The following is a 24568-nucleotide window of genomic DNA, read 5'->3' as shown; positions in this document are numbered from 1 at the left end:
GTCTGTGCCGCAGTTTACAATTACAAATCAAACCATGTGTGTGTGTGTGGATGTGTGCCCTGCGGTGGGCTGGCACCCTACCCAGGATTTGTTCCTTCCTTGCGCCCTGTGCTGGCTGGGACTGGCTCCAGTAGACCCCCGTGACCCTGGGTTAGGATATAGTGGGTTGGAGGAAGGATGACTGACTGACTGACTGACCATTCAGACACTGCAGGCTTTCACTGAAGGGGATTTGCAGACATCGCAATCACAGCTTGTAGAAATAGATAGATAGATAGATAGATAGATAGATAGATAGATAGATAGATAGATAGATAGATACTTTATTAATCCCAATGGGAAATTCACATTTTCCAGCAGCAGCATACTGATACAATAAATAATATTACATTAAGAAATGACAGCACTTTTTCTGCATGGTCAGGGCACCATAATATTTGGCACAACTGGCGTCACTGGTGTTTGTGATCACTCAGGTGGGTTTCATGGCTTCATCAGATACCTTGGCCTGCTTCTACCCTTTGGAGTTTGGAGTTGCCGTTATTCAACATGAGGATCAGAGCTGTGCCAATGAAAGTCAAAGAAACCATCATGAGGCTGAAAAACGAGAAGAAAACCATCAGAGATATCAATAAAACCTGAGGATGAGCGAAATCAACTGTCTGGAATATCATGAAGAAGAAAGAACACACTGGTGGTCTCAGGAATCACAAAGGGACTACTAGGCCAAGGAAGACCTCCACTGATGGTGACAGAAGAATCCTCACTTTGGTAAATGAAAATCCCCACAACCCCTGTGCGACAGGTCATAAACAGTCTTCAAGGGGGCTGATGTGTGTGTGTGTGTATCAGAGACGACTATTAGCAAAAGACTCCATGAACAGAAACACAGAGGACACACTGCAAGAAGCAAACCACAAACAGGACGTCAGATTACAGTTTGAGAGAAAGGACTTAAAGAGCCTGCAGAATTCTGGGAAAAGATCTTGTGGACCAATGAGACGAAGAAGAACCTGATCAGAGTGATGAGTGTGGAGACCAGAAGGAACCTGAGATCCAAAGCAGACCACCTCATCTGTTAAACATGGAGATGCTGGGGGTGTTACGGCTTGGGCATGTATAGTCACCACAGGTCCTGGCACACTTCTCTTCGTTGATGATGGGACTTCTGACAGCAGTGGCACAATGATTTTTGACAGATATAGAAATATCTGATCTGCTCAAGTTCAGTAAAGGTCTCCAAACTCAGTGGACGACACTTCATCCTCCAACAAGATAAGCAGACCAAACACCCTGCTGAGGACACACAGGAGTTTATCAAAGTTACAAAATGGAAAATTCTTGAATGGCCAAAACAGTCACCCGATTTAAATCCAAAGGAGCAGGCGTTCCCTATGCTGAAGAGAAACGTTAAGGGGGAAAAGCCCCCCAAAACAAACAGCAGCTGAAGATGGCAACATTAGAGACTTAGTGAAGCAACACCAGAGAAGGCCCTCAGCACCTGGTGACATCTCTGAATTGAAGACTTCAAGTGTTCATTGCATGTGAGGGACATGCGACAAAGTCCTAAATATGACCGGCTAAACATTATGGTGCCCTGAAATGGGGGGAGCGAGTAGAAAAAGTGTTGTCATTTCTACAAGCTGTGACTGAAATGCCTGCAAATCCCCTCAAAGGATAGTCTGCCATGTGCACTTTAATCACGATGTCTTGGTTATTTGATTTGTAACTTTAAACTGTGGAGCAGAGGGGTCAATCAAGGAAAACTGGGTCTTTGGTCTCGGACATTATGGAGGACTCTGTAGCCATGAATAGATGATGACAGATTTGTGAATTCCCAATGGCTTCCTGATTTTAACAGGACTCTCCCTGCATACAATCACGCAGGCTGAGGGGAGGATTTCTTGATTTGCTGTATCCTGCTTGGCCACCTCTTAGACATTAAAGATGTCTGTTTTGTCCACAGTTTAGGGACCTTTTCAAAGACTAGAGGTCCAGCTTCATGCGGAAAGGTTTTTTGTCAAGCAATGAGGACCCACACCACCCAGTGAAGTGCCACCACACAATTTATCACTCTTCATGTTCCCCATCTTATCACTGCTTTGCCCCTTTGATACACAGTATATAAGTAATGTTATTATTTACAGGATTCTCCGATCGCAGCCCGTCTTTGCTTTGTCAGTAACGTCGGGCGCTGTGCGGTCCAGTTCTGCAAAAAAAAAGAGTTCCGATTACGGAATGAAAAAACAAGGGATAGCGCCGTCCACGTGTATAGAGACAATGAGGCCAACTGATCATTTCATTTTCCCACGGCATGCACGGAGCTCGTGTTAAAGTTGTATAAATGTCCGTTTATTTCCACTATAACATGGAAGACATGAATCGAAGGTTTTTTTTTTCCGCAAGCCGCGCTGCGGGCCTATGTGCTTTTTTTTCCGCCACCCTTTCGCAATACTGCAATTCCCAGGAAGCCCAGGACTGCCGGTTCGCTCCCATTTCCGGTGACGTCAGGCTGGCTATAACTACCCCGCTCCGAGCATTCCAAGCCCTATTGTTACATTGTAACAAATCGGGGCAGCTGGAGGGAGTCGGGCTTCGACCCGCTTTGCCTTTTCAGGTCGGGAGGGGAATTTTTTGTGCTACAGAAGCTGACTTGCACCGGGGAAGCATTGAAACGTCCATACAAAGAAAAGGGAAAAAAAAGGAAACCAAATCCAACACCCCGGCAACAGTCAGCAACGAAGCGGATCGCCCATTTTTTTAACTGAAACATCAAAGACTTCGGGGAGAAAGAAAAATCTACAAAATATAAAAATTATAAAAAATAAGCTTATACATAATGCATTGCGGAGCCGCCCCACTTTTATAAATAATCAAGTAAGGAATTCCACTAAAAAATTCCCCCAGCGGCTCTCTCCTGTCTGCCCCCGGTTAATCGGCGCATTAGCATTACTTGTCCTAATAAACAAGCATACAACAACGGCTCCGTTTCTTAGAGAAATGTAATCTGTTTTTGTCTCACGTTGAAACATTTACATAATTATATATCTATAAATAAATATATTTATTTTATTGGGCGATCGGTCGAATATTTGCTGTGATTTTTCCCCTTTTTGTTGAAAGTCAAGCCTTTCGCAGCTAGCGACACGACTTCAACGCATATTTATTTTTTGTCCTATTTTTTCTTTTCTTTTTTCTTTTTTTTTTTTCTCTTGGGGAAATACTTCGTTCTCCAATCGGGAACACAAATCACCAAAACGAACCGGGAGAGAAGACTTCCAGGGACATCCACTCTACAGACAACCGAAACCAGTAAGTACAATCGTTACGATCGGGAGGGGGGTGGGAGGTTGAGCGCCGGAGGGCCGATCGGCTGCACCGCCCGCTGAGCGGCCACAGGAATGAGGGACACTCACGGAGATTCATTTATAGGAGAAGACACCCCCCTTCCTCCTCCCATTTACGGCGTGACCCCCCAAAATTCCCGAGCTCACTGGGTGAAGATCGCGAAAGAGAATGCGGTGCGTGACTGCGAGATCCTGCGCCGTCTGTCCCTTGGATCTGTCTGCGTGTGTGTGTGTGTGTGTGTGTGTGTGGGGAAGTGAGGGGGGAAAAAGTTCTCCAAGCGGCTTCTAAGGAGGCATTAACTGCACTTCGGGGACAGCCATAGAAATGCTTATTCATTTAGAAAGCTAATGTGTTGCTTGCAAATCGGGAATATAAAAATTCATTTCGTGTGTAGAATGGAGAGGTCATCATGTCAAAGTCTCTCCACAACGGATGAACGGGGGAGCCCACCTGAATGGCTGGGCTTTGCTAACAATGAATCACTAACTCGTTTTCCGTTTACACGTTCACTCAATAATTTCATTTTGCTTAAAGCTTTTTGTTAAATCCTAAATTAGCCCTCACACTAGACAGAGGGGGAATGTAGGCCGGCAGATCTTCAGAGTGTCTGCGCAGCTAAATACCTCCGACTGAACAATATATCATATCTGGATATCTGTTTTCTAACGTTTAATTCGTCTTTTTTTAATCTGCAATCTCAAAAATCTATTGCCAATTAAAAAAAGAAATCTCTGTACAGTGTATAGATGTCCAATATTGTGCTTTGCAATTGATTACATTACACATTTTCATGAGGGGGGAAAATAATTTCACATTCTAGAATCTGTTTTGGGTCACACTGAGGGACTCCTCAAAGAAGATGCCAATCAAATCTCATATATAGCGTCTTTTATATCAGCTTTACCCAAAATGGCTGCGAGCACGGATGGGCCAAAGAGTAATCCTGATGTGGGGATGGAACCCAAAACGTTAGGGTTTTGAAGCTCTCCGCTCCAGCCGCTAGGTCAGAATGTCCGTCACGGTGTATCTGTCCATCCTTTCCTTTGGAGACGTCTATGAGCAGTCCGTATATTGAATCAGTAAAGTCGATGTCGCTTTACACGAGTTGAAGTCGAAGGGTAAGTCAGGTCAGCCGACTTGAGTCTTGGCCGCTGTCATAGCCGGTCAGACCGCAAGTAAACTTCGTGAAGGCGCCTGCCTGCTGTATAGAGTGAGGTGCAGCCACCAGATTGGCTGTTTGGCTTAACAAGCAGGTGGTCTTCATAAATTGGGTTTACACTCGTAGTATTGGAGAACGTCGATTTCACTTTGAAACAAATAATCAGTGGGCCGCAGCTAACCCCGGATGAAACTCCTGTTACCCTTACTGCCTGTTTCAGAGACTGCGGTCGGGATGATGTAGGGGAGCTTCTCCTTCAGCGTCGTGCTCCGGGATAAAACCCTGTCCCTGAGTTCCCTTATCCTATAGTTTACAGCAGGGAACGACACACAAGGCTTGAATGCTCCAAAAATGTAACTTTTTATTAACAGCTTACAAGGTGTTTCAACTTAACAGAGAACATAACAAGCAACCGAATCAACCCAACAACTGCCTAATATATACTGAACTCTCCAGCCCATATGTACTGATAACTCCATCCACGTTCAGAATGATCTGCGGCTTCACACTCTCATCCAAACACCCCACCTCCCCTCATCGCTCCGGCGATCTCGCTCGATTCACCAAGGAGGAGAAACATCGGCGATCGCACTCGATTCATCCCATCCAGCGCTCTGGCGGTCGTACGACCACCCACTTTGATAATTGCTCATAGTTAGGAAGGAGATCATCCCACTCCCTGTGCTCGGATGATCGCGCTAAATTCATGGACCCCAGTGGGTCGCAAACACACTGGGCTGTTGGCGAAAAACAACAAAAAAAACTGGGTGGTGTCACCACAAAGGCTGGGAAACGCTGTTTTTCAAAATAACGTGGGTGACTTTCTTAAGGACCACCTTCAAAGCCGATGTCACATTACGCGACTCCTCGTTGGAGGGTGCGTCACGTTGGCCGACTGCTGTTGCTGATGTCTTGATCCAGACTAATGGTAGTGTAATGTAGTAATTAAAGCTTTAAAATTCAAACCTTGGGGTTGTGGATTCTAATCCTACTACTGACACTATGTGGCCCTTATGCTGTGCTAATGTGCTCTCGAGTTCTCAAGTCCGAAATTCCACGTGGTGCTCTACCAACTTGGGAATACGAGTCAGAGAATTTGAAGAAATCAAAGATGCCCCGAGTTGTGATGCAACACTGGTCTTTCACCTTACTCAGTTGTTTAAAATAAAACACGTAGTGGTGCCAGGCCGAAGTGCCATTTTTTTGGTCAAATTGCATTCGGAGTGAAGTGAAACACGTTTAGTACGTTTATTTTGCTCTTTGTGACTACAAAAAATTGCCATTAAGTATCACGACCCAGTAACAAATCAACACTAACCTTGTGTTTCTCCGAATGGTCCGGCTGGAATCCCATGTGAACGCACTGAAGTGGGAAGGTGAAATCTCACAACTCAGAGGTCTGGATAATCCCAAAGCGTTTGAGCGCAGCATGAGTGAGACACTTCACCTGCCTGTGCGCCAACTGGAAAGTAAAACCAAAAGAAATTGAACCAATTGTATCTTAAACGTTGTAAATCACTTTGGATAAAGGCATTCGCCAAATGACACGAAAATAATAATAATGTCAATTTATACAACAAAAGATCGATGGGCAAGTCAGATTTTATTAAACGACTGTTGTCTTTTCAGCACGGATGTGCTCATCTCTTTTTCTGACAGCAAACGGCATGTTGTCCGATGGAGCCGGTGTTGTACGAAGGGTTAGCAGATACGATGAGTTCAGCCTCAATGTCCGCCATTTTTTTCTTCTTTTCCTTCTATTCAGTATGTGGGAAATAAAACACGACGTGATAGGCCGGGACTCACCAGGTTTGATTTTGTCTTCAGTCGTAGGGGCGGCTCTGTGTGACAGCCAATGAGAGCTCATCTGGAAGTACGATGCATATAATGCAGTGACAAGGAATACGTTAACGCAGGTGTTTTGGACCTCACACACAGAAGAGAGCCTCGTATGTCTGAAGACTCGTGTTTTACATACCACGACAGAATCAGCATTTGATGATGAACTCGCCGCCAGGCCGACTGAAAATCGTTGGGCATGTCAAAATGGCTGACCTTCCAGCACCCCTTTTTGTGCTGCCTGACAGAGCTGGTGCTGTATGAAGGGTTAACAGGTATGGTGAAGTTCGGTCGCAGTCTCGGCCAACTTTCTATTCTGTTGTGGCACATAAAACATGAGGTATCGGACCGATTGGCTTGAGGTCCAAAACGCTTGTGTTCCTTGTTTCCGTGTCACTGCAATCTTCGCGTTGTACTTCAGGATGAACATTTATTGGCTGTCTGCTCTCATCACACATAGCCCGAGCCTCCGACTAAAGACAAGATCAGAGCTTTTGTTTGTTTAGCTAAACTGTCCCGATATCTCATCCAGATCCTCATTAAAGGTTTCGGTTTCAGCTCTGTGTCTTGGTAGTTTGTTTTAGACTCCCACAACTCTTTGCATAAGGATGTGCTTCCTGGCTTCAGTTTTAAATGCACTTGCCCTTAATTTCCTCTGATGTCCTTTTGGGATGGTGATTCACGATTAAGCTGAAAGAATGTTGCCGAATCTTCTTTATCGATGCCTTGGAGGATTTGAAATACCTGGATTAGGTTCCAAAACAGTCTCCTCTGCTCGAGAGGTTTCATTCTTTGAGTCTGTCACAGTTGCACATGTTCTTAAGTCCCACGATGCACCTGGCTGCTCTCCTCTGCACGACTTCAAATGCTGCTTTGTCTTTCTTGTACCTGAACTACACACAACACTCCAGAAGTAGTCTCGGTAGTGCGTGATACAGTCTAACACCCCTTGATTTATACTCACTAGTTTTTATGATATAACCTAACATTTTGTTTGCCTTTTTGATCAGTTCTACACATTGATGATGAAAGTGTTGTGTCAACATTAACCCATACATCCTTTTCAGAGGTCTCTTCCTGTAGCTCATTGCCTGTCATCTTGTAGTTATAATTGACGTTCCTTTTGCCCACATGTACCACTCTGCACTTTTCTACATTAAACTCCAAATGTTCTCCCAGTTCTGAAGCTTGTCCACATCTTCTTTATTTTCCTTTGCTGCTTCCTCAATGTCTGCCATCCCTCAGATTTTAGTGTCATTTTATATGTATATTATAACCAATAGACACACATTCTTGTACTGTATATTTTAACATGCTCAGAATATCAATGCGGCCATAAACACTTATAAAACATTGAAGTATTTTGTAGGTTTAGTGTCTTTCTTAGTGAGCCAGTGGGAAACTGCTGGGGGGTAAAATCTGTAGGGGGCACCTGAAATTGTGAGATGTGTCAGTTGAAAAGGAGCCATTGCAACGACCCCAGTGAAGGTCCCACTAAAGAGTGATGTACTCGTGGATACCTCCTATGAAAATCTGGCGTTAGAAAGTCAGTCTGAGCCTTTATTTAGTTTATATTTCATTATGCTATTAGTTACCTCTGCTCAGACACAATGTCATCCATTTGTATCTTTGATGTCCTGTCACATTCGTCTTCCTTAAAAAGTCAAGAAAATATATAATGTTAATGCAAAAAAAAAAAAAGTGCTACACATAGAGTTGCCACAGCTATTGTATTTAGGACGCTCAAGGTACTGTAAATGGAAAATCCACAGCTATTTTAATTAGGAAGTGCATGGCGCTGTATATGGAATTCACAATTGTAATAAGCTCAAGGTGTTGTATATGGAATGTCCACAGCTATAGTAAGATGAAGGCACTGTATATGGAATATTCACAATTATAATTAACAAATGGTGCTGTATATGGAATATTCACAATAATAATCCACTCACGGTGCTGTATATGGAATATTCACAGCTATAGTAAGATGAATGCACTATATATGGAATATTCACAATTATAATTAACTAATGGTGCTGTATATGGAATATTCACAGCTATAGTAAGATGAAGGCACTGTATATGGAATATTCACAATTATAATTAACTAATGGTGCTGTATATGGAATATTCACAATAATAATCCACTCATGGTGCTGTATATGGAATATTCACAGCTATAGTAAGATTTAGGCACTGTATATGGAATATTCACAATTATAATTAACTCATGGTGCTGTATATGGAATATTCACAATAATAAGAAGTTCATGGCGCTCTATATGGAATACTTACAATTATAAATAATAAGCTCATGGTGCTTTATATGGAATATTCACAATTATAATTAATGAATGGTGCTGTATGTGTAATATTCACAATAATAATCCACTCACGGTGTTGTATATGGAATATCCACAGCTATAGTAAGATGACGGCACTGTATATGGAATATTCACAATTCTAATTAACAAATGGTGCTGTATATGGAATATTCACAATAATAATCCACTCACGGTGCTGTATATGGAATATTCACAGCTATAGTAAGATGAATGCACTATATATGGAATATTCACAATTATAATTAACTAATGGTGCTGTATATGGAATATTCACAGCTATAGTAAGATGAATGCACTGTATATGGAATATTCACAATTATAATTAACAAATGGTGCTGTATATGGAATATTCACAATAATAATCCACTCATGGTGCTGTATATGGAATATCCACAGCTATAGTAAGATGATGGCACTGTATATGGAAAATTCACAATTATAATTAACTCATGGTGCTGTATATGGAATATTCACAATAATAATCCACTCACGGTGCTGTATATGGAATATTCACAGCTATAGTAAGATGAATGCACTGTATATGGAATATTCACAATTATAATTAACAAATGGTGCTGTATATGGAATATTCACAATAATAATCCACTCATGGTGCTGTATATGGAATATCCACAGCTATAGTAAGATGATGGCACTGTATATGGAAAATTCACAATTATAATTAACTCATGGTGCTGTATATGGAATATTCACAATAATAATCCACTCACGGTGCTGTATATGGAATATTCACAGCTATAGTAAGATGAATGCACTGTGTATGGAATATTCACAATTATAATTAACAAATGGTGCTGTATATGGAATATTCACAATAATAATCCACTCATGGTGCTGTATATGGAATATCCACAGCTATAGTAAGATGATGGCACTGTATATGGAAAATTCACAATTATAATTAACTCATGGTGCTGTATATGGAATATTCACAATAATAATCCACTCACGGTGCTGTATATGGAATATTCACAGCTATAGTAAGATGAATGCACTGTATATGGAATATTCACAATTATAATTAACTAATGGTGCTGTATATGGAATATCCACAGCTATAGTAAGATGATGGCACTGTATATGGAAAATTCACAATTATAATTAACTCATGGTGCTGTATATGGAATATTCACAATAATAATCCACTCACGGTGCTGTATATGGAATATCCACAGCTATAGTAAGATGATGGCACTGTATATGGAAAATTCACAATTATAATTAACTCATGGTGCTGTATATGGAATATTCACAATAATAATAAGTTCATGGCGCTCTATATGGAATACTTACAATTATAAATAATAAGCTCATGGTGCTTTATATGGAATATTCACAATTATAATTAACTCAAGGTGCTGTACATGGAATATCCACAGTTATAGTAAGATGAAGGCACTGTATATGGAATATTGACAATAATAGTAAGCTCAAGGTCCTATGTATGGAATATCCACAATTATAGTTAACTCATGGTGCTGTATATGGAATATTCACAATTATAATAAGCTCACGGTGTTGTATATAGAATATTCACAATTCTAATAAGCTCAAGGTCCTATGTATTGAATATCTACAACTATAATTAACTCATGGTGCTGTTTGTGGAATATTCGCAATAATAATAAGCTCATGGTGCTGTATATGGAATATCCACAGCTGTAGTAAGATGAAGGCACTCTATGTGGAATATTCTCCACTCCTGTAATCTGTCAGGCTGTGTGACGTAGGTGTTTGGATGTTGGACTTCATACCCCAAGGCTGTGGGTTCAAATGCTCCTACTGAGACTGTGTGACCACGAGCAGGTCACGTCACCTGCCTGTGCTTCAATTGGACAAACAATAGAAATGGATCCAGTTGTATCTCTCAAATGTTTTAGGTATCCTTAGATAAAGGTATCGGCTAAATAAAAAAAAGTCCTAACAGTAATAATCATTTGTAGGCTCAGGGCGATGTATATGGAATATAGAGAGCTACTGGACTTAGGAAAATCAAAGCACTATACAATGGATATCCACAGGTCTTGTATTATGACGCTCAATTCAGTTAGTAAACCCACAACACAACACAGACTCCAAATCAAATTCAAATCCCCAGTTCTGCACTTTATGCCATAATCGATACATGAATGGTGAGAATTTACCACACATGCTCCTATTTTTATTCCCACTTGTAGCCTAAAATGCGGAGTGGAGTTGAAGTCGGTGACAACTGGAGGGGCCGAGTGCTTATGTTGTGTGTGATGATGAAGGCTTTGTGTTGTTATCAGACCACTGACTTTTAGGGCAGAAGTGAAAAAGTGAAATGTGTTTAAAAATTCTAAACTGAAGGGGACGGACAGTCCAGTTGGATGCCCCTTTCCTTGGTGCCCGGCCTAACCAGTGTGCGTCATAAACGTGTGGTTGTATTTATTCCGTTGGTATGTTTTCACCTCATTGCCTAGCAGTCATTTGCCTCAAACGTGCAAGTGAAAGATTTGTATCATAAAAAATGATACAATGCAACTTTTATTATTGTGCATAATAATGGCTGTGTGTGTCCGTGTGTGTGTTACAAGTGAACGTCGGAACCTTCACATGGCTTTGCACACGAGCTGCACATCAGCGAGCATTTCATGAATGAGCAGAACTCCTTATTGGCCTGTGAGAGACACAGAGCAGCCACACTCGGCCCACCATGTGGACGGCGATTTCTTTGTCCTTCAGGTTCTTGACGTCTTTTGCTGGTGAGTTGATAACCACGCGTCCAGTAAGCGACTGCTTTTAAAGTAAATGTGAGAGGCCTGTAGCAGTCCAGTGATTCATTTTAATGTTTTGTTAGAATGACTAAGAGGAGCTTTGGAAGCGGCCATTTACAAGCTACTCTGCTGAACAGCCGGTCAGGTCATCGAGGAGCTCTTTAAAGTCAGAAAAGGCCCGTAAATGACTAGACAACGAGGGGTCTGTGATCTCTGCAGGCTAAGGATGGTGTGAGTCTGGCCAAATCCACAAATGGCGAGTCATTCTGAGGAGTGCCTCTGGATTACAAGGCCTTTTTACGTTGTTTCTGAGCACTCCAATAATTTTGAGGGTGCCATTACTACAACAATAACAATATTTATTTCTATAGCACATTTTCTTACAAACAATGTATCTCAAAGCGCTCGTCATCCCATCCAGCCTCCCATCTTTGTTCAGTTTGGCTCATTATTGCTAACATTTGTCATGTTGCTATGCAGCCTTGAGGTGGTGATCAGTGACCGGCTGTCCTTCACAGACCATGTTGCTCCAGTCTCTCCAGTCTTGTAGATTCACGCTATTCAATATCTGCAACATCAGACCGTATCTGATGGAGTGAGGGTTCCATACTAACCCCTATTTTCTCTGCTGTTCTTTTTCCGGTTTTCTGTGGTGCTGATCTGCACCACCACCACCACCTGATGAGGGCACCGTGATGTTCCTACATTGATGAATTGAAGGCCAGATGTCCACATGACCATCATCATCAAATTCTTTCACGTGAAGCCTGAAAACCATGAGGACTGATTGAGATCATTTATGTTAGGTAGAATGCCCACTCGGGTGGGCTTGGCAGTCTTGTGGTCTTGGAACCCCTGCAGATTTTTTTTTTTTTTTTTTCTCCAGTCCATCAGACCCTACTTTATTGTTTGTTTTTATATTTTTATTTTTTTATAATTTTTTCTTTCTTCATCTTGTAAAACACTTTGGGCTACATCATTTGTATTAAAATATGCTATTTAAATTAATGTTGTTGTTGCAGTACAACCCCTGGTCCATGTTCTGGTCTTGTCACAGGTAGACTACTGCAGTTCTCTGCTGGCATGTGTCACCAAGCCCCTGCAGAGCATTCAAAATGCAGTGGAATGTCGGGTGTGAGGTGGGCACACGTCACTCCTCTTTTTAGATTACTACATTGGCTTTCTGTACTGGCACACATTAAGTTTAAATCCTTGATGGTTGCCTACAGAGTAGTCAGTGGGTCTGCAACATATATATGGAGACACTTGTGAGGTCCCAGGCTTCTCCTTGGCCATTCGGGTCTGGTGATACCACACACAAATCTCAGTCCAGACTCTTCCTGTGTAGCTCATGGCTGGCAGAAGCAAATGGTTCCCTCTATCTGGACTTAATATGCTTGAAGATTTTCGTGAATTTCTGTCTAGCAGATAATGGCTTTGATAGGCTCTTGTAACTAGTTTCCATTTTGCTGTCTTCATTTGTGAGGATCAGTTTTGTAACCTTGTCCTGTCACACTTATGGAGTGGTATACCGAAAAAACCCATTTTGGAAACAGAATTTTAGTATTTTCAGTACCAGCAGTAACCACCAAACCTTTTCTCAGACCCCCATGGCACCCCACCCTTATTTCTTGAACATGCCTCACACCCCTCAATGAATATCAAGACGTTTAAAGAAACTGTACATGAATATTCTTTTTTTTTTCTTTATTTTGCCTTATACAATTTCTTGTATTATGCATTTATTCATTATAGATAGACAGATAGATACTTTATTAATCCCAAGAGGAAATTCAAATACTCTAGCAGCAGCATACTGATAAAAAACAATATTAAATTAAAGAGTAATAACAATGCAGGTATAACAGACAGTAACATTGTATAATGTTAACGTTTACCCCCCGAGTGGAATTGAAGAGTCACATAGTGTGGCGGAGGAACGATCTCCTCAGTCTGTCAGTGGAGCAGGACGGTGACAACAGTCTGTCGCTGAAACTGCTCCTCTGTCTGGAGATGATCCTGTTCAGTGGATGCAGTGGATTCTCCATGATTGACAGGAGTCTGCTTTTTCACACACGCCATGGGGTCGGAGCGCAGGATTAGCCATTGTACAGCACCCTAGGAGCAATTACAGGTTAAGGGTCAAGGGCCCAGCAGAGTAGGATCTATTTTGGCAGTAACAGGAATTTGAACCAGCAACCTTCTGGATACCAACGCAGATCCTTAGCATCGGAGCCACTGCTTAAACATAAAATAAACAATAATACATTAAACTTATCAACTAAATGATAAATGAACAGAATAATATTAACAAACATAATCAGAATAAATAAGCCAAACTGAAGAATGAACAAGAGAGAGAGAGAGAAAAGGAATTTAATCCTAAGCCAGGGATGGCAAACATAACAATAGTCAGTCATTGTGCCCCACAAAACATAGTTCTTGTAGAAAAATGTCCATAACTGATTTAGAGATATGCTCTGATTTCATACTTTTAAGAAATGATAAGTTTATATTGTTTAAAATATTCATTACGTTCATCCATTAACAATCCGATATCCCACCTGCTTAATTCAGTTCAGGTTTGTGGGGGTTCAAGCACACCATTATGAAATGACTTGCGTAATAATTTGTAAATACAGTATAGCAATTTAAAGCACTACATGTAAAACATTTCAATAACAGATGTGTCTCAGCATCCAGTTAAAGGTCACGGGATGCTGGTGTGCATCATGGCAGCAAAGGGGCAAAGAAAGAAGCAACTGTGGATCGGGAGCTAGTCTATCACAGCAGGCACTCGCACACTGACACATTTTCATTAGAAGAAAAAATAAAATACAGTAGATTGTTATGAATGGGTTCATTAATTATTTTTAATTAAGGTTGAGCCCTCGTGTTGGGGGAGTTTCTTGAGTCCCAGATTCTGAATCTTCCATTAGGCTTTGATTTCAGATTTACTTTTATTGGTACTAATTATTTAGCATCGCTTTCGGCTGCCGTTTTGATAATGTACGCTCACTGCTATTTTGTCTTCCTGTCATTAGGGCAGCTCCTGTGTTGCTAGGGGATGCGTCTTCAGAGGTCACGACCCACGTTAATGATGTGTTGGGTTTCAAAGGTCAACCATTCTTGAGATCATTTCTCTGTCTGAGTTTATGGATTCAAAAAACCCCTTTGGATGCTCAATTTTGTGAATAGTTGTTCTGTCTGCTTAGTTTCTTTTTGGTTTTGACTGTTACCTGTGATTTGTTTTGTTTTTAACATCGATTTTTAATTGTCGTTTTAGCTTTGAAACTTTATGGTGGATTTCATGGTACTGACCCTTTTCTGACCCTGACTTATGCCCCTTTTCCCAGTTTTTCTATAACGGGGACCCCACTCACTCACAGTATGGAGATCTTCTAACACAGACAACACAGGAGAAGGTTTGGGGGCAGCCGCCTGTATACATGAAGTGTGGCTGCCAAAGATTAAAGTTTGGTTCATAATAACTGGGCTTAACATATCTCAGTCCACAAAACGAACAAACAGACAGGGAAACATGGTGGCTTTATAGTCAGGCAGAGGAAGTGACGTCATCGGGACTGGAAACTGGAAGTGGCGTCCTTGGGGGCAGGACCGTAAGTGATGTCGTCAGGGCTGGAACCGGAAGTGACATCATCAAATCCAGGCGAAATTTCCCATGGTCGGTCTGTCGGTGAAAAGAGAAAGGGTTCGTGCATCCTGCTATCCCCTGGTCTGGCGTGAAATTACTTTCAGTTGAGCCCTTTAGTTACCTCCCATCTTCACGAGTGTGACGAGCAAAATGTGTTCTGAGGCTTTTCAGGTACAGAAAGAAGCATGAGATGAGGGAAAGAATTGGAACGACGCAGACAAAATGAATTGGACTTCCACCATGTCAACACACACAGAACAGTAGTAGTGATGTCCACCATGGATTTGGCAAATCAAATCCCCTTTTTTCTTTAGAGAATATATCACAGTTTCACACCATTTAGTAACAGAGCTCTTTTCTTATTTCATGCTTCATTAAAGATGTTGAATTGTCTTTTGGAAAATGTCATTTTCTTTCCTGTTTTACTTGATAACCTTTCAGGTGTTCTCTTGGAAACGTAATTTCATCAATTAAAGGATCACTCCCAGCCCTCATACGGTCTCTTTGTCCCACTTCCATCTGGCAGAAGGTTCAGTAGGCTCTGCACCAGTTCTGGAAGGTTTTGCAACAGCTTCTACCCCTTGGTGGTCTGGACTCTGAACTCTGTACTGGTTTCCTGGCCTCAGATCTGCCCCTAGTGGCGGATTTATATGCTGAACATTTGTTACCTTTGTTAAATTATTTAATATTAGTGTTTAGTTTTTTTTTATTTATTACTACCTGTTCACTTATCTATTACTCATATTTATTTATTTATCTGTTATAGTATAATATACTGTAGTTCTTTACCCGTCTCCCGCTTGTCCTGTGTTTATGTCTATCCTGCACTGCGGTCCTGTTATTTCGTGCCACTGTATGCTACAATATGCTAAAATACGGATGGAATGACAATAAAGCCACTTGGCTCGACTAAAAATATAACACATTTTCCTGGAAACATTTTAATGTGTCATGCCCATATTGTGGGTGGAATTGTGGCACAGTAGGTAGTGCTGCAGCTGGTAGGATTGTCATATGTAGTGACCATCATACATCATGCCACAGCTCTCATCACCATGATAGTCAGAATAACAATCTCACCTTGAAACATCTATCTTAGTTTACCTGAAAAATATCTTGTTCTTAACCTCTTTGGCACTAACCCCAAGCGTCTGCCCGACTTGGAATTCTGTGCACTTACACTCACTTTGAGTGGGACTCAATCCATTTTTGTTCTCCTGTACAATGCCAAGCCTGAATATTGCTCAGGACAGTATTCTGCTGCCATCTAGTGGATAAAATAACATATTGCTCCCAATAACAAAGAATACTTTTATGCGTGCTGCCTCTTTTTATTAATATTCATGAGTAGGGAGGAGCCTTCAACCAAAATAAATAAATAAATAAAAAAACCTACAATGGTGTGTAAATGAAAAGCCGTAAAGTCAGTTTTAGGACAAACTGAAAACGAACCATTACTTGAGTAAAGTGTTAGGCTACATTCACAAATCTGGTAACAGCAACATTTATTTCTATAGCGCGTTTTCATACAAATGGTGTACCTCAAAGTGCTTTACAGAATGAAGAAAGAAAAAAGATAAACAAAATTAGGCAATGCTAATTAACATAGAATAAAAGTAAGGTTCAATTGCCAGAGAGGACAGAAAAAACAGGGGGTTCCGAGGTCAAGAGACCACCCAGCCCTACCAGTGGGCATTCTACCTAACATCAATGATCTCAATCAGTCCTCATGGTTTTCAGGCTCCACGTGGAAGAACTTGATGATGACGGTCATGTGGACCTCTGGCCTTCAATCCATCAATGTAGGAATGTCATGGTGCTCTGATCAGGTGGTGGCGGCACAGATGGCGCAGTGGTAGTGCTGCTGCTTTGCAGTAAGGAGACTGTGGAAGATTGTGGGTTCGCTTCTCAGTTTCCTCCCTGTGAGGATAGCGCTTTGAGTACTGAGAAAAGCGCTATATAAATGTAATGAATTATTATTATTATTATCGCCACCACTGAAAAACGGAAAAAGAACAGCAGTGAAAGTAGGGGTGGGTACGGATTGCGGAGCCACAAAAAAATTATAATTAAATGCATATACAGAATATCAGGGTTACACTAAAATGAAGCTCTGAGAAAGCCATGTTCACATAATGTGTTTTTAGCAGTTTTTTAAAGTGCTCCACTGTATCAGCCTGGTGAATTTCTATCGGTCAGCTATTCCAGATTTTAGGCTGCCTCACTTATTTGATGATCTAAAGGTACGATTTGGAGTGTAAGGTTTTTCATGTTTTCAGGCCGAGCACTGCTGTCACCAGTTAGCACCAGCAATGGAGGAGTGCTACAGCTGTGACAACAGTCATAGTCCTACCATTACTGGCTCCTTTCTCGTATCCACATATCTCTTGGTGTAGCCGTGCCAGCAATAGTTGCAAAAGCTAACCCCCTGGCTTTTTTTTTTTTTTGTTTGCCTTCTTGACCCAAACAGGTACGGCTGACGATCTGTTTGCCGTTCTCCAGAGCAAAATGCGATGCATTCAAATAGCTACTAGTGCATCCATTTTGTTGGTTTTAAATGCTGCGAGTTGTCTCACAAATGTAATGTTTTTTGTTGTTGGTGATGCCAATGAATTGTCCACAAATGTATCAGTATGCAGTATGTGACATTTTGGAGGACAGATCCACTCTCATTAGAGTTAGCTACCTCGGGTCACTCGTACTTATGGATGTGAACCGTCATGACTGGCAAATCCAATGAGATTCGAGCAGTGAGGCTTGTAATGTGAACGTAGCCTAAGTGATGACAGTACAAATTGGCCATCAGACTAATGCATACGGCATTGTGCAACCAAACCAAACGTGATATGCCTGGCGATTTTGGTCGCATGAAGCTTCAGCGTAGTTCAAGTAGCTGTAATCAAGTGGAAGGGCACCTAAACAGCAGCTGTCAATGTTTGTGTCAAAGGAAATGTGGAAGTCACTAAGCGCTGTGCGGTGGTAGCCCACAATAAAACAAGGGGCACATTGATTGTACGTGTCCGGCACTAACATTCTACCCTCATGTAAGAAAAGTGAGCAAAGAAACCTGCATGTTTAGCTTCGATTACAACATCGGGCTGTGCATTGGTGGCTTCCTCAAAACATGTCACATGAAGGACGTGTGCTGAATGTGCATCACTACAGCCATGGACAGACATTTACTGCATTGTTTATGTTGACATTTTGGTGTTTACACTTTTCATTTTTCATGTAATAACCTTTTTTCCTGTTGAAAATAATTCAATGTTTTTAGCTTATTTATCCAGGGATTGACAAAATGCTAAGGAAGTTAAAAGGTCATTCCAACCTGACCAATATGCAACACATCGGAATATCCCAGCACCGTGATGAACAAGAATGTATTAATATACAGAACTTCATTTTATTTAATAGAAAACACCAATCTGTTCACCTGACATTTCTTCTGTGGCACTTCACATTCCTATTGTCGCGTGTTTGAATCCCATGGCCTGTCGTGGTCCGTGTGGTGTTTGCATACCCTCAGAGCTTCCTCATAGAATTCCAGCATGTTAGAAAAACACTATGTCTCTATAGGTTTTCCTTCCACATCCCCAAAGACATGATGGTTGAGCTGAGATTCTAAATTAGCCCCAAAAATGTTGACGAGAATGGGCCATTCAGCTCAACAAAGCTCGCCAATCCTATCCACTCAGTTACTACAGACTATCAAGTCAAGATTTGAAGGTCCCTAATGTGTCCTGTGTATACTAAAAATAGCAACGGCTCCAGCACTGCCCCCTGCTGGACACCACTCAACAATCAGACAATTCTGATGAGGTTCCTCACACCATCACCCTCTGTTTCCTTTGTCTGAGCTAATTCTGCACCCATCTACAAACATCACCCTGAATTCCCACTTCTTTTAGTTTGATGCCCAACCTCTCATGTGGCACCTTATCAAATGCTTTCTGAAAGTCCAGATAAATAATATCATCTGCTCCACTCTGATCATATCCTTTTGTTGCCTCCTCATAGAATTCCAGCATGTTAGTAAAACACAACCTTCGTCTTCTGAACCCATGCTGACTGTTCAGTTAAACTCTTCTTTAACTGTTCTTGCCAGGTATTGCTCAATCTTTCCATTAATAATTCCTTCCATGAATTTATCTGTGATGCACATTAAGCTTACTGGCCTATAGTTGTTTGGAACTGCCCGGTCACCTCTTCTTCTTCTTTCGGCTGCTCCTGTTAGGGGTCGCCACAGCGGATCATCTTTTTCCATATCTTCCTGGCCTCTACATCTTGCTCTGTCACACCCATCACCTGCATGTCCTCTCTCAGCACATCCATAAACCTCCTCTTAGGCCTTCCTCTCTTCCCCTTACCTGGCAGCTCTATCCTTAGCACCCTTCTCTCATTATACTCATCATCTCTCCTCTGCACATGTCCAAACCAACGCCATCTCACCTCTCTGACTTTGTCTCCCAACCGTCCAACTTGAGCTGACCCTCTAATGTCCTCATTTCTAATCCTATCCATCCTTGTCACACCCAATCCAAATCTTAGCATCTTTAACTCTGCTACCTCCAGCTCTGTCTCCTGCTTTCTGGTCAGTGCCACGTCTCCAACCCATATAACATAGCTGGTCTCACTACCGTCCTGTAGACCTTCCCTTTCACTCTTGCTGATATCCGTCTGTCACAAATCACTGCTGACACTCTTCTCCACTCACTCCACCCTGCCTGCATTCTCTTCTTCACCTCTCTTCCACAATCCCCATTACTCTGTACTGTTGATCCCAAGTATTTAAACTCATCCACCTTCACCAACTCTACTCCCATCATCCTCACCATTCCACTGACCTCCCTCTCATTCACACACATGTATTCTGTCTTGTTCCTACTGACCTTCATTCCTCTCCTCTCTAGAGCATATCTCCACCTCTCCAGGGTCTCCTCAACCTGCTCCCTACTATCACTACAGATCATAATGTCATCAGCAAACATTATAGTCCACGGGGACTCCTGTCTAATCTCGTCTGTCAACCTGTCCATCACCATTGCAAATAAGAAAGGGTTCAGAGCCGATCCCTGATGTAATCCCACCTCCATCACTCCTACCGCAGACCTCACCACTGTCATACTTCCCTCGTACATATCCTGTACAACTGTTACGTACTTCTCTGCCACTCCCGACCTCCTCATACAATACCACAGCTCTTCTCGAGGCACCCTGTCATATGCTTTCTCCAGGTCCACAAAGATGCAATGCAACTCCTTCTGGCCTTCTCTAAACTTCTCCATCAACATCCTCAGAGCAAACATTGCATCTGCCCAGTCACCCTTTTTATATAATTGGATAATATTTGCCATTTTCCTGTCCTTTAGAATTTCTCCAGTGTTCAGTGATTCCCTAAAAATATGCGTCAAAGTTTAATATCTGTACTCACTAACCTCCTTAAGAACTCAAAGGTAAATATTCTCTGGTCCTGAACATTTGTTTGATTTCAGCCAGTTTAATCTGAGCAGCTCTTCATTCTCTGCAATTTTCAAATCAGTTACAACCTCCTTAATAGTCCCTGTTACTGCTGGGAGATTCTCCACTTTTTCACCTTTTAAAAATTTTAGAGCAGTTTGATTTTACTGTCTGTACTTTTTAATTCTCCCTTTGCTTTCCTGATGATGCTTGAGGAGTCATGGCCACTTGCCAGTCTTATGTACTGTAAGTGGGCTTTGTGCTAAACTTGAGATCAGGTATCCTGGGTTATCTTATGAAAGGTGCCATAAAAGTATGGGGTTCTGGGTTTACTGTTTTGTGCCATTTTCTCCCTATAGGGCGAGAGTTGTATTTATATACTCAGTATTAAGTAGGAATAGTAGTAGCATTGTCACGTGTACAGATTACAGCAAAAGACTTGTGTGTCACGACTGTTCAGTGTCTGGTTTAGACTCTGCCACGTGTGCATCGTCTCTCTTCTTCTCCTTATAGCAGTACAGCTAGGATGTCAAGGCACAACAGTGTTATGGCTCGTCTCCACTTTGAGAACTTAAGGGTTCAATTTCTATTGTCTGCAGAAGACATTGTCCTCATGGCCTTATTGGACTGTGATGTCTGGTGTACACGGAAATAGTTTGCAGTGTGATGTGGTTGGGGTCAGAATTAACACCTCAGAATCCGAGATCTTGGATATCTTCCAGAACAGAATGACTTGTTCCCTTACAGGTAAGAGGTGTGTAGCGACGCCAAGTGGAGAAATGACTCCTAGGGAAATGGAGACTGTGAGACTGATTAAGTTATCAAGGCAGCAACTTATGGAGTGTGTTGATAAAGCTCTCTGTTAACCATTTAATGTTCATCTTCGCCTATGTTCTCAAGCTCTGGGTCTTATGATTCTATACAATTGCAAAGTTTTGGTATGCTGTTAAGCCTCATTGATAAATGGTTAAATCCCGTTATGGGATTTTTGGATGGACTAAATCTAATTTCAGCATTTATTTTTATTATGGAAGTTATTTGCAGTTACCAGAAAATATCATAGCTTTGGTTGCAATTTTATTTTTATGTGGGCAGTTATTTAGTGTCACTAACATCATAACACAACAATTGTTGATCGGGCATGCGGCCACAGAAGTTGCATAGTTGATGTTGACTGTGCACCACTATAAGAATCAGTGCATCAGTTACTGTATGTCACCATCTGAGACTGTGGATAATGGAAGAGAAATCTACTGTATGTTTGTGTGAATTTTGGGTATATTATTAAGATTTCCCGACTCGTGTCTTTTGCGTTCATTTCTCCTACTACGATTCTTAGGTATTGATGTTCGGTAGGATTGATCTTTGGTTTTGACTTTGTGCTCGGTTGTGTTTTGTCTCTTGGCCACCCCCTTTAAACTTAATAGCCTTATCTGTGATAGGCTAACAGTGGGTAGCTAGCAAGTACAGGTGGCCAAAATGAGGTGCCTACTCAGCATTGCAATGCCTCGCGCTCCTTGATAAGGTGAGGAGCTTGACATGAAACCTTCTTCATTTTCACGTCCAGAGGATTCAGTTGAGGTGAGTTGGGCATTTTTGTTCTAGAATAGTGGATTGGCATCCGAAGTTTAAAAAACAGGCCATATTAATAGCAGATTTTAATTATTGGAGTCTGAGGGTGATTATCTGGCTCTGCAGGCTGTCATTCATGATTTGACTTGGGAAAATTTGGCACAATACTGTGAAAATCTAGAGCCTACTCCCTGTTCCTATCTTTTTATAATGTTTGCAGAACTCCGGGATCTCCTTAATTCCACTCACCCACATCAAATTCTGGGAAGTGTTTTAAATGCCATGGCAAAAGCATTTCCGGGCTCTAAATTTACTTTGACACAAATTCCGCCTATTTCAAATTATGAACGTTCAGACCAGATAGATTACTTTAATAAGACTATGGAACCTGTTCCTGATCTTTTGTCTTGTCCAGTGGGTGTCTTGGAGAGAGAGCAGGACAGTGATTTATGTTTAACATCTCAGTTGACTAACTTCTTATTGAAAGCATGGTGGGAGAGACTGATCAACTTGTAGATTATGATGTCCTACCCCAACACAAACCCTTAACTTAACATCAGTAAATATGGGCCCTAATGTTAATAATTTTCCTTCTAGGGCCCTGCGGTTAATCAGTGACTTTATTGCCCTGAGGTTAACCCAAATATTAATTTTTGATTTTACTTTTTGAAATCGCTAATTTTTAAGTAAATATTCCATCCATCCATCCATTTTCCAACCCGCTGAATCCGAACACAGGGTCACGGGGGTCTGCTGGAGCCAATCCCAGCCAACACAGGGCACAAGGCAGGGAACCAATCCTGGGCAGGGTGCCAACCCACCGCAGAAGTAAATATTTCTAATCCTAATTATCTCTAGAATAATGTTTTTAGTAGATTTATTAAGTAAATACGTTTTTGAATATTTAAATTGAGGGTTTTATAAAATTGTTTGGAACCTTGTGTGGCAAATCTCTTTTTAAGCAGTTTTTTTTACAACAACAACAACAACAACATTTATTTATATAGCATATTTTCATACAAAAAGTAGCTCAAAGTGCTTTACATAATGAAGAGAAGAAAAATAAAAGACAAAATAAGAAATTAAAATAAGACAACATTAATTAACATAGAAAGGAGTAAGGTCCGATGGCCAGGGTGGACAGAAAAAAACAAAAAAAAAAACTCCAGAAGGCTGGAGAAAAAAATAAAATCTGTAGGGGTTCCAGGCCACGAGACCGCCCAGTCCCCTTTGGGCATTCTACCTAACATAAATGAAAAAGTCCTCTTTGTAGTTCGGGTTTTTCACGGAGTCACTTGATGCTGATGGTCATACAGACTTCTGGCTTTTAATCCATCCATCATTGTTGGAACATCATGGTGCTTTGGGTAGATGGTGGTGGTGCACGCCACCACCAACAGGACACCGGAAAAGGAAACAGAAGAGAGAGTAGGGGTTAGTACAGATTTTGAATGAATAGTTATTATAATGAATTAGATATACAGAGTATCAGGATTAAATTACAGTGAAGTTATGAGAAGGCCATGTTAAAATAATGTGTTTTCAGTAGTTTTTTAAAGTGCTCCACTGTATTAGCCTGGCGAATTCCTACTGGCAGGCTATTCCAGATTTTAGGTGCATAACAGCAGAAGGCCGCCTCACCACGTCTTTTAAGTTTTGCTCTTGGAATTCTAAGGAGACACTCAGTTGAGGATCTGAGGTTACGATTTGGAATATAAGGTGTCAGACATTCCGATATATAAGCCGGGGCGAAATTATTTAAAGCTTTATAAACCATAAGCAGAATTTTAAAGTCAATTCTGAATGACACAGGTAACCAGTGTAATGACATCAAAACTGGAGAAATGTGTTCGGATTTTCTTTTCCTGGTAAGGATTCTAGCATCTGCATTCTGCACTAGTTGCAAATGATTGATGTCTTTTTTGGGTAGTCCTGAGAGGAGTGCGTTACAGTAATCTAGCCGACTGAAAACAAACGCATGAACTAATTTCTCTGCATCTTTCGATGATATAAGAGGTCTAACTTTTGCTATGTTTCTTAGGTGAAAAAATGCTGTCCTAGTGATCTGATTAATATGCGATTTAAAATTCAGATTACAATCAACGGTTACCCCTAAGCTTTTTACCTCCGATTTGACTTTTAATCCTAATACATCCAGTTTATTTCTAATAGCCTCATTGTATCCATTATTGCCAATCACTAAGATTTCGGTTTTTTCTTTATTTAATTTGAGAAAGTTACTATTCATCCATTCTGAGATACAAGTTAGACATTGTGTTAGCGAATCAAGAGATTTGGGGTCATCAGGTGCTATTGATAAATACAGCTGTGTGTCATCAGCATAGCTGTGGTAGCTCACGTTGTGCCCTGAGATAATCTGACCTAATGGAAGCATGTAGATTGAGAAGAGCAGTGGACCCAGGATAGAGCCTTG

At 41.2% G+C, this 24568-nt stretch overlaps 1 protein-coding gene across 1 annotated transcript in view; it reads left to right on the top strand.

Annotated features, from left to right (window-relative positions):
* Window positions 1-2280: 2280 nt before the first annotated feature.
* csrnp2 (cysteine-serine-rich nuclear protein 2) overlaps window positions 2281-24568 on the top strand; it is a 70758-nt gene continuing 48470 nt past the window's right edge. Inside the window, exon 1 of the mRNA XM_028798529.2 lies at window positions 2281-3312. The gene's annotated coding sequence lies outside the window, so the exon portion shown is untranslated. The remainder of the gene's footprint in view (window positions 3313-24568) is intronic.

This window comes from Erpetoichthys calabaricus, chromosome 3 (genome assembly GCF_900747795.2).
Source record: "Erpetoichthys calabaricus chromosome 3, fErpCal1.3, whole genome shotgun sequence".
Lineage (NCBI taxonomy): Eukaryota > Metazoa > Chordata > Cladistia > Polypteriformes > Polypteridae > Erpetoichthys > Erpetoichthys calabaricus.
Note: the sequence above shows the minus strand (reverse complement) of the source record. Positions and strands in the feature narration are given on the sequence as shown.